The sequence below is a fragment of the Urocitellus parryii genome, chromosome 1 (assembly GCF_045843805.1).
Source record: "Urocitellus parryii isolate mUroPar1 chromosome 1, mUroPar1.hap1, whole genome shotgun sequence".
Classification (NCBI taxonomy): Eukaryota; Metazoa; Chordata; class Mammalia; order Rodentia; family Sciuridae; genus Urocitellus; species Urocitellus parryii.
Genome location: NC_135531.1, coordinates 71228580 through 71238932, shown reverse-complemented (window position 1 = coordinate 71238932; position 10353 = coordinate 71228580). Strand labels below are relative to the sequence as shown.

General features: G+C 35.5%; 1 pseudogene; it reads right to left on the bottom strand.

Moving 5' to 3' along the window:
* Nucleotides 1-359: 359 nt before the first annotated feature.
* LOC144253667 (heterogeneous nuclear ribonucleoprotein A1-like) lies at nt 360-1371 on the bottom strand (annotated as a pseudogene).
* Between the last annotated feature and the right edge of the window lie 8982 nt (nt 1372-10353).

Genomic DNA, 10353 nt, shown 5'->3' with positions numbered 1-10353 from the left:
GGTTGCACAGCACATTTTTAAAAAGGCACATTTATTCAGTGTCATGATCAGACTATTACATTTAGCAATCAACAGCATGGGTGCAAAAAAAAAAGTCTACATTAAAACACTTTATTGGAATGCTTTACAATTTCCACAGAACAGAAACTAAAACAACCTGTTATCCTGTCATACAATTAGTCACAAATATAGTCCTCAAGTTTTTTTGCCCAAAGATATGAGTATTGTTTAAATCATGTCTTCTTTGTAGCAGCTAAGCCCTGCCACTACTGTGTTTGGCTGAGTTCACAAATCTGTTGTAAACTTTCCTGTCACTTCTCTGGCTCTCCTTTCCTGCTAAGCTTTGTTTCCAGGTAGTATTAAAACCTTCTGCCACTGCCATAGCTATTGCTGCTGTGGGAACTACCATAGCCACCTTGGTTTTGTGGTTTGACAAAATATTGGCCTCCACCATCATAAGGTCCAGAGATTCTGCCTCCAAACTTTCCACCCTTCATGGGTCCAAAATTTCATGATTGGTTGTTGTAATTGCCAAAATCATCGTAGCTCCCACCACCTCCAAATTTGCTTCCATCATTACCAAATCCATTGTAGCCATACCTGCTACTACCATATCCACCACCACCACGGGCTGCCACCAAAGCCACCATGACCACTAAAGTTTCCTCCATGACCAAAATTGTCATTTCCACCAAAACCATTTCCAAGACCACCACCAATCCATGACCAAAATTGTCATTTCCACCAAAACCATTTCCAAGACCACCACCAAAGTTTCCAGAACCACCTCGACCTCTTTGGCTAGATGAAGTACTAACCATCTCTAGCTTTGACAACACTTGCCTCGCTTCACAGTTGTGGCCATTCACAGTATGGTATTTCTGAATGAAAGTCTTATCTGCAGAATCATGGTCATCAAAACTTACAAAAGCAAAGCCCCTCTTCTTTCCACTGCCTTGGTCAGTCATGATTTCAATAATTTCAGTTTTCCTGTATTGTTCAAAATAATTTCAGAGGTAGTGTTCTTCAGGGTTTTCTTTAATGCCCAACAAAGATCTTTTTCACAGTTTAGTAGGCCCCTTGTCTTTGAGCATTCTCTCTTAAGACAGCTCTCTTTGGTTCCACAACTCTTCCATCCACCTTGTGTAGTCTTGCATTCATGGCTGCATCCACTGCCTCCACAGTGGCAGACATGACAAACCAAAGTCCCAGGAGAGCTTGGTGTTTGAGTCTTCATTACCACACAGTCCGTGAGTGTTCCCCATTGCTTAGAATGACTTCTCACACTCTCATCAGTTGTTTCAAAGCTCAGCCCCCAATGAGTAACTTCCATACCTGTTTGGGTTCTTTAGGGGACTCTGATTTAGACATGACAGCAGTAGGAAGAGAGATTTTAATGATGCTTTCTTGGCAGTACCCACGGGCAGAAAAAGGAACATCTCCCTTCTTGCTGTGTCCTCACATGGCACAAAGACTGAGGGAGTTCTCTGGTGTCTCTTTCATAAAGGCACAATCACATTTACGAGTGCTCTACCCTCATGGCCTCATCATATTCCATGTTTTTTAACACCTTCCCAGTAGAGGAGAGGATTTCAACATATGAATTTGGGAAGGACTCAAACATTCAGTTTGTAGCACTCTCTTTTTCCCAAATTAAGAGCTTAATTATTAGAATTTTTCTTGTGTTAATTATTTAATAAAAAATTATGATTGACCAGAGCAGGTTTTGAAGACATTTATTGATAGTAGCCACACTTTCATACCTACATGTAATCTAAAGCCTATTAAAAGATTTTCTAATTCTTAGTGCTTAAAAAGCTCAGTTTATTGGTAATATGAGAAATAAATGGTAATTTCACTAATGTAGCATTTATCATATTTTAGATTTTTTTAAAAAAAGATTTAAGTGATATTCTCAAGAGAATGGAGCAGGTAGCCAGAAGATTTTTGAGAAGGGAGCCAAGAGGGTGAGAGATGTGTGTGGATCACCTATTACGCAGCACATTCTCACATTCAATAAATATTAATCCTTTTCTTATGAATTCTTCATAGTGTGACCATCAATGATTAGAAAAGTTTAGCACTCATAAAATAGGATATAGTCCTTGGAATATAAATATAAAATTGTATTACAAAAACATTTTACATTATCCCTCTTCTTGCTTTTCTGCAGAACTCAAAACGTTCCCCCTCTTTTCTTACATGGCAATTCTCAAAAGTTTGCCTCAGGAACCCAGCTAGATAATTAACTAATCCTCAAATAAATTGAGGTTTATATTATATATATAGGAAGCAATTTTTTTATTTTAATAGGGGTCTTTAAACCCAGTTGTTTCCTGTGAAGCAACATATTAATACCAAATTATTATTGGTAAGAGGTAATTTGGACTGCCTTATATTTCATTCCTGATGTTTATAGGCACTGGTGTTTAGACTGTCCCATGTCTACTTGCCCCAGGGCTGTCTTCATCTGCTTACATCAGGTGCACATGCAAGAAAACAACTACAGTTGCATAAAGTGAATGGGAACTTGACCCCAGAGTTTATATTGAGCTCTATTGCAGCACCTGTGTATATGTGAGTATAGTATCCTAGTTCTGTGGTCTGATTGCTTGGATTTTAATCTGGGGCAGAGTACTTACTCTTCGTGTGACACTGGGTAAATTATTTCACTGCTTTGGACTTGTTTCCTCTTCTATAAATTGATAAAATTGTAGCATCCATCTCAAAAGAGATTCAACAAGTTAATGACTGTCAAGTGCTTAGAATAGTTCCAGCTCTTTGGTAAGTATTTTGTATTATTTGTTATAATTATATGACAAATATTAATATAATATGTCTGGATTTTTTATGTGGGTAACCTCAGATCTAATTCATCCATGTAGTCCTGCCATATTATAGTCAACTTAGAAGCAATTTTAAACTTGACCTAAATTAGGTATTACATTATCAATGTTGGTTAGGTATTTAATTATGGTTTTTCATATTATGCTATGGAGTTGAAATATAGGACATGATATCTGTGTTATAATGATATAAAAATTATATAATGATATTAAAAATTATAATTGTTAAAAATAATCAATTTTAAGGATGAATTTTGTAAAAATTTCCCCTATGAATTTTAGCACTAGAATATGTGAGATTACGTTGCACAAAACAAAACCACTCTTACTATTTCTATAATAAAAAGAATATAAATAAAAACTTAATATTTATTGTATACAATTATGCTTTTTATGAATCAAGATATTTAATATAGTTCCACCTTTTTGAGTTTCTTGCCTCAGAGATACCTGGGTTACTTAGTTATAAATTTAAGTGTGTGAGTCAGGACTCTTTGAGTTTTCAGCAACCAAGACATAAGACAGAAAGTCAATCCGAAAAGAAATGACTAGTTCATGTGCAACTCAGAAATCTAAGGGACTGGCTTCAAGTATGGCCATTATATTCTTTCAATTCCTTTTTCCTCTTTATATACCCATATTCAAGTAGAGTTCTAAGTTCTGATTAAATACTTTTTAGCTTACATTCTCACACCTAAAAAGTCATAGCTAAAAGGTCACTGAAGTGATTTACTTTGAGTAAACTGACTGACTTCACATACCCATATCTGAAAATTCACTATGGCCAACAGATGAATTCACCGGAATGATCAGGCCTGGGTCACATTTTTGTCTTTGGAATGTGGGAGAAACTGAGACAACAGGAATAGTGCACAGTCAGACGCTGCTATAAAAGCAACACAAATTCTTGAGCAACATCATCATTAATATCATAAATCTGAAAAGCCAGTTAAGATCTGAGCCATCAGAGAGATGTCTTCAACACAGGTGAAAATAGTTAAAGGATACTTCCCAAAACATCCCTAATAAATCTGAGTGACATTTTGTTCATGCAAAGAATAGCAAAAGGGCTGTAGCTCAGTGGCAGCATGTGTGAGGCATCCATCCTTAGCACCACATAAAAATAAACAAATAAAGTAAAGCCATGCTGTCCATCTACAATTACCTAAAATAAAATAAAATAAAATAAAAAGAATAGCAAAAGCACCAAGCTAAGCATGGATGGCAAGTGTGATAAACTCTGATAAAATAAGCAAAATAGTATCTTAACAGTGGCATTTATGTTAAACTGAAGAGAGGTAGAAAACACATTCAGTGTGGTTAATGAGTTATTTAAGATCAGTGATAAAGACTAGATTAAAAACTGATGAAAATATACCTAGTGTGAGCTCAGTGCTTGTCACTATGAAAGAGAGCAAAACTGTGCCGCCTCTCTTGTCCTCAAGTTTGATGTTTGTCAGGACAAACTTGTAGTTCACCTTAGCTTGGCGATTCAGACCCCCAAAATGGAGGGGAAGGAAATTATCTAGCCTCTTAATGTATACATGTTCTTTACAAACTCTACTTCTTTCTGAACTATGTCCAGAAATAGATGACCTCAAAAGTGTTGGGGATTGATAGGTATACTTAGAATTTTGAATGTTAAGTATTTTTTTTCCTTTATGGATTCTTTTGGGCCCAGAAGTCAAATCTCTCTCTCTCTCTCTCTCTCTCTCTTTCTCTCTCTCTCTCTCTCTTTCTCACACACACACACACACACACACACACCAGTGTCCTAAATTGAAATTTTCAGCCTGACTCTTACTTGAGAAATATAGTAAGTTTGAAGCTATGTTAATGATGGTCAGTGAATTTTTAAATTGGGAACATGGGCAGAAAGATCATCTATGAATATTTGTGAGGAAAAAGAAAAGATCTCTGGTTTGGGAAGTTAGTAATTTATACACATTTTTATGATGTGAGAAAATTTTAAATGCTTTGAAAATTTGATCTACTAAAGTTCATTTATTCAATAATTCTTTCATTTACAAATATTTATTAAGGCTATGCATTTTTTTCTAGAAGCCAAGAACCTAGCAGTGAACCCAACAGACATAAAGATCTTCCTTTAGTCAGTTTATATTCTAGTTAAGGTAGGAGACAGAGTAGACAAAGAAATTAAACATGCAAGTGCTACAGAGCAAAGGCATCAGGGCTTGCTATTTTAAATCATGTATGAGAAGTTGACATTAAGGGAAAATGAAAGGAGGCCAGCTCTGTAGCTGTTTGGGGGAAGCAATGTACCTGGTGGAATAGGAAACAGCAAGTGCAAAGGTCCTGAGTTGGAATATGCCAGTGTAGCTAGAGCTGAATGGGTTTGGGAGAGGACTGGAGATAATGTCACAGGAGAAATGGAGACTCACATCATATAGACCTTTAAGTTTTTGAGGATTTGGACTTCTACCGAGGTTGTGATGAGAAGTCATTGGAAGGTTTTGAGCAGGATAGTGTCAATTGTCTGGCATATACATTAAAAAAATAATTGTGGTTGCTGTGCTGAGAATGTCCTGTGCTGGTCTGGGGCAGAGGTGGGACACCAGTTAGGAGGCTATTGTGGTAAGTTAAGAAAGGACAGTGGCTGGAAACCGACTGGTAGTAACTGAGATATGGAGAGGTTGTCAGAGACCTGTATTTGCTCTGTAAGTAGAGCTGAACCATCTTGTTAATGGGTTAGGTAGGAGAAGTGAGCAAAAGAGAGAACCCAGATGACTCTGAGATCTTTGCCTTGAATAACTGTAAGGCTGGATCTGCCATTTACTTTGTTGGGGGCACTGGAGGGGCAGTAGGTGGGGACAGAAGGCTAGAAGTTTGGTTATCAACTTGGTTCACTGCTATTTTTAATATGATTTGAGATTTACTGTATGTGTAATTATGTGAAAAATCAGCAATCTTAAAGAATTGAAATAAATTAACTTCCTATCAATTTTGGTCAAAACAACGACCAAAAGCTTTTATTTATTTATTCAATTTTTTATGACTGCATATTAATTACACATGATAGTGGAATGCAGTATAAGTTTTCCACAGACACAGGCAGTACACATTGATGAAATCCAGCCACCCTTTTTCCAGGCCCTGTTCCCACTGACCCCTCTCAATCTTTTGTAAGTCACCATTTTACTTCTAGGTTCACTTTTTAAGAGAAATTCTTATTTTTTGATCTGGAAAATGGAACGAAGTACTTGGTAAACATTTCTTTACAATGTTTAGTATATATTTAAATTGAAAGATTTATACTTTATGCAAATCAATGACATCTTTTTACCCAGAATTCCAGGAGACTTTTCGAAATGTACCAGATTCAGTTGAATGTTAATAGATTTAATGATTGATTAATTTTTAATGCGTGATTCTAAAGCAAATCCAGATAGAATATATTTTCACTCATAAATGCTTCTGTGAAAATGCTTATGACTGAAGGATGTGTTTTCTTTTTTTTCCATTATAAAAGAAGATGTAAAAATTTTATTTTATGAAATTCAGCATACATAAAACAAATAATTTCTTTTTTATTCTAATTTGTTATATATGACAGCAGAATGCATTACAATTCATATTACACATATAGAGCACAATTTTTAATCTGGTTATATATAAAGTATATTCACTCCAATTTGTGTCTTCATACATGTACTTTGGATAATAATGACCATCACATTCCACCATCATTTCTAACCCTATGCCTCCTCCCTTCCCATCCAATACCTCTTCCATATCTAGAGTTTGTCTAATCTTCACATGCTTCTCCTCCCAACCCTGACTCAGCCTCCTCATATCAGAGAAAACATTGAGCATTTGGTTTTTTGGGACTGGCTAACTTAGCATTTATCTTCTCTAATTCCATCCATTTACCTGCAAATGCCATGACTTTATTCTCTTTTATTGCTGAGTAATATTCTATTGTGTATATATGCCACATTTTTTTATCCATTCATCTATTGAATGGGCATTAAGGTTGGTTCCACAGTTTACCTATTGTGAATTGTGCTGCTATAAACATTGATTTGGCTGTGTCCCTGTAGTATGCTGTTTTTAAGTCCTTTGGGTATAGACTGAGGAGAAGCTGGGTCAAATGGTGGTTCCATTACTAATTTTCCAAGAACTCTCCATACTGCTTTCCAGATTAGCTGCACCAATTTGCAGTCCCACCAGCAGTGTATGAGTGTATCTTTTCCCGCACATCCTTGCCAACACTTATTGTTGTTTGTATTCATAATAGGTGCCATTCTGACTGGACTTAGATGAAATCTTAGAGTGGTTTTGATTTGCATTTCTGTAATTGCTAGCAATGATGAACATTTTTTCCTATATTTGTTGATTGATTGTATATCATCTTCTGAGAAGTGTCTGTTCAGGTCCTTGGCTCATTTATTGATTGGGTTATTTGTTTTTTTGGTGTTTAGCTTTTTGAGTTCGTTACATATCCTAGAGATTAGTGCTCTATCTGATGTGCAAGTGGAAAAAATTTGCTCCCAAGCTGTAGGCTCTCTATTCACCTCACTGATTCTTTTTTTCTGAGAAGATTTTTAGTTTGACTTGTTGTATCCACGTATTTATAAAGCTTTAGTTTCCACTTATAATCCACGTACTATATCACATGGAAGGCCTCTCCTGTCACAGTATAGGTATGAGCTCAAAGTGGTCCAGGTGCAGTGGCACACACATAGCTCGGGAGGTTGAGACAGGAGGATCTAGAGTTCAAAGCTAGCCTCAGGAAGAATGAGGCACTAAGCAACTCAGTGAGACCCTGTCTCTAAATAAATAAAATTCAAAATAGGGCTGGAATGTGGCTTAGTGGTCGAGTGCCCCTGAATTCAATCCCTGGTACCAAAAAAAAAAAAAAAAAGAGTTGCTTGAAGTGACAGTAGTAAAGTTAAATAAAATTCCTCAGTGACTTACACTTTGCATATTAAGCAGAACACTTTCTTTTCTACATTCAATCTTGTGAGAAGTGTTTCTATAGAATCATTTATATGTAAACAAAAGTTACATACCTCTTCGATAAAGTATAGTTTCTGCACACTTAACTGAAATGCAGCTCAGCCTATGTCTGCAAATGAACTGAACTGATAACTTTCCTGGGAGATTAAAAACATTTTAATATTCTGTGTAAAAAAGCAAGAGATTTAAAAGGATCTGAAGGGAAGTTTCTAGATGAATTATATTTTGAAAGTATTTAAGTATACATGAACTTTACACTATTTATAACATTGGGACATTTAAGAGATTAGATACCTAAGAAATATTTTGATTAATAGATTTATTAATGTGTATTTGTCTCTCAGCTACCTCCAGAATTCAACCTCACAGATTATCATTACATTTATAAAGCTTACAGTAAAAATTTATTTTAGCCAAAAATATTCTGCAAGATACTGAAAGAAGGCACAGATTTCAGCTGTTCTCCGATACTTCAAACTGGTCTTTGTGGTGTATCAAGGATTCATTTTGGAAGGGACATCATAGGCTTCCAGGTCTGGAAGTGCCTGTAAGGGTTCATCTGGTTCATCATGCACCCTAAGGATTATTAAAATCGCCAGATGCAAAACCAGTTATAATGGCTGGTTTTCCAACCTGTGAACTCTGGAGAACTCTTCTAAAGGCAGAATCTCCTTTTCAAAGGTATTAAAAATAGGGTTCCTCCTCATTTCACTTTTGCTGAGTTCCCAACAGTGGTGGTGTGTTTTAAAGGGTCTCCTCATAATACTTTAAACCCTTAAAAGAGTTTAGAACTTAAACTTCAAATAATCTTCTCTTTGTCACAGTCTTTTGGTGTTCTTCAAATAATAGTCCTTTGTTTAAAGAAAATCAGACTTAAACTTGTGTATTAAGTGATTAAAGTAAAAGCTCATTATTATGTTTTCCCTGTTCCTTCACCTCTGATCTTTCAACTATGACCTCTGCTTTTGATCCATTTCCAAAGTACTAAAATATAACCTCTATAAAGAACTAGCCTTTATAATAGCACAATCACCAACATGGCCCTTGGTTATTTCCAATTATTCAGGCCTTGTTCTTCAGTTTTGATTCCACCTAGTGGGTTTTTTTTTTTGGTTCACTTTATATCAGTGATTACCCAACATGCTCTTTCAAAAGTCTCTATCAACATCTAATTACTTTGACTATTAAAAATCATTTAAATGTTAAAAACATTATTTGGAAAACTATTTTTGCAACTATAATTATAGAAGGAAATAAGCAAAAAATGAAAAACTGTGTTAGGGTAGAGCATGATAGGTGATTATTTTCGAAATATTCTTGAATGCTGTTGCTATATTATTCGTACTAATACATACATATATACTTACACATAAACATATAAGATGGGCTAAAATATCCAGTATGTTCAAATCTCTGTTAATAATAGTATTTTTAAAGCATAGCTCCTTGGTCATTTTTGGGAACCAAGTCATTATTCTGAAAACTGATCAATAAAGTTAAAATTATTTGTCCAAATAGTGAAAAATTTTCTTTCCCTTTATCCTTAGCATTCCAGATGCATTTTATATTTGCTACTATTGTAATATACTGGGGTTCCAGGTTTTACAAAAGTCAATTTTAGAACATTTAGGAACTTAGTAAATAATATTCTTTTCAGTGATAGGCTTCAATAAAAAATTAGTGGTGCTGTTTAAACAAAATAAAGAAATATTTGTTTGTTTGTTTTAATAACCATTAGTGGATAAAAAGTCAAGTCAAGATATCACTGGTGCTTTCTACCAGAACTCATGAGACTCTCTGAAGGCCTTATTCATCCCATGGAGCCTGGAGCTATCTCAAAATATCTCAAGAGCTCCTTAGCATCTTGTAGAGAAATGTGGTTTTAAATTTCAGTTTCTAGCAGAATGTGACACATTAATTAGTGGCTCCAGGTCATTGCTCTGATTGCTTTGTATGTTTTCTCTTTTAAACTTGGGTAATGAGTGAGGGTGATACCTCCTACCTCAAAGTCAAATTCTCCCTAGGATGAATTCCAACCCAGAACTTTTCTCTGCCCTGACCCACCTGCTACCAATACTTTCACTATATTGTCCTCTTTGCTGGTTTTGGCTCTTATTTCAACAGGAATTCTATGACAAACTTTTTCTGGGATACATTTTTTTTCCTAGAAGGAAAAGACAAGTTCCTACCTTTCTCTTCTCCTTGATGGTGAACACATTCACTTACATTCAGCAAGCATATTTGTTCAAAACAGTCACTTCCACAAACATGCAGATGAAGCTAAAATGTTCCTATCTTCAAGGAATCTTCCTCCAACCTCCCAGATGGAATTAACTGCTCCATTCTCTTGTACGTTCATGGAACTTGCTTTATAACTTTATTATAGCACTGACTGTGTTTTATAGTCACTTACTCAATTAATGGTGTGGATCTCCCTGGAAATGAGCATTACAAGAGAAGAGGCCATGTCTTATTTATTCTTCTCTCTAGCATAGTTTCTGGTCTTTGGTAAATATTCAATAAAAAT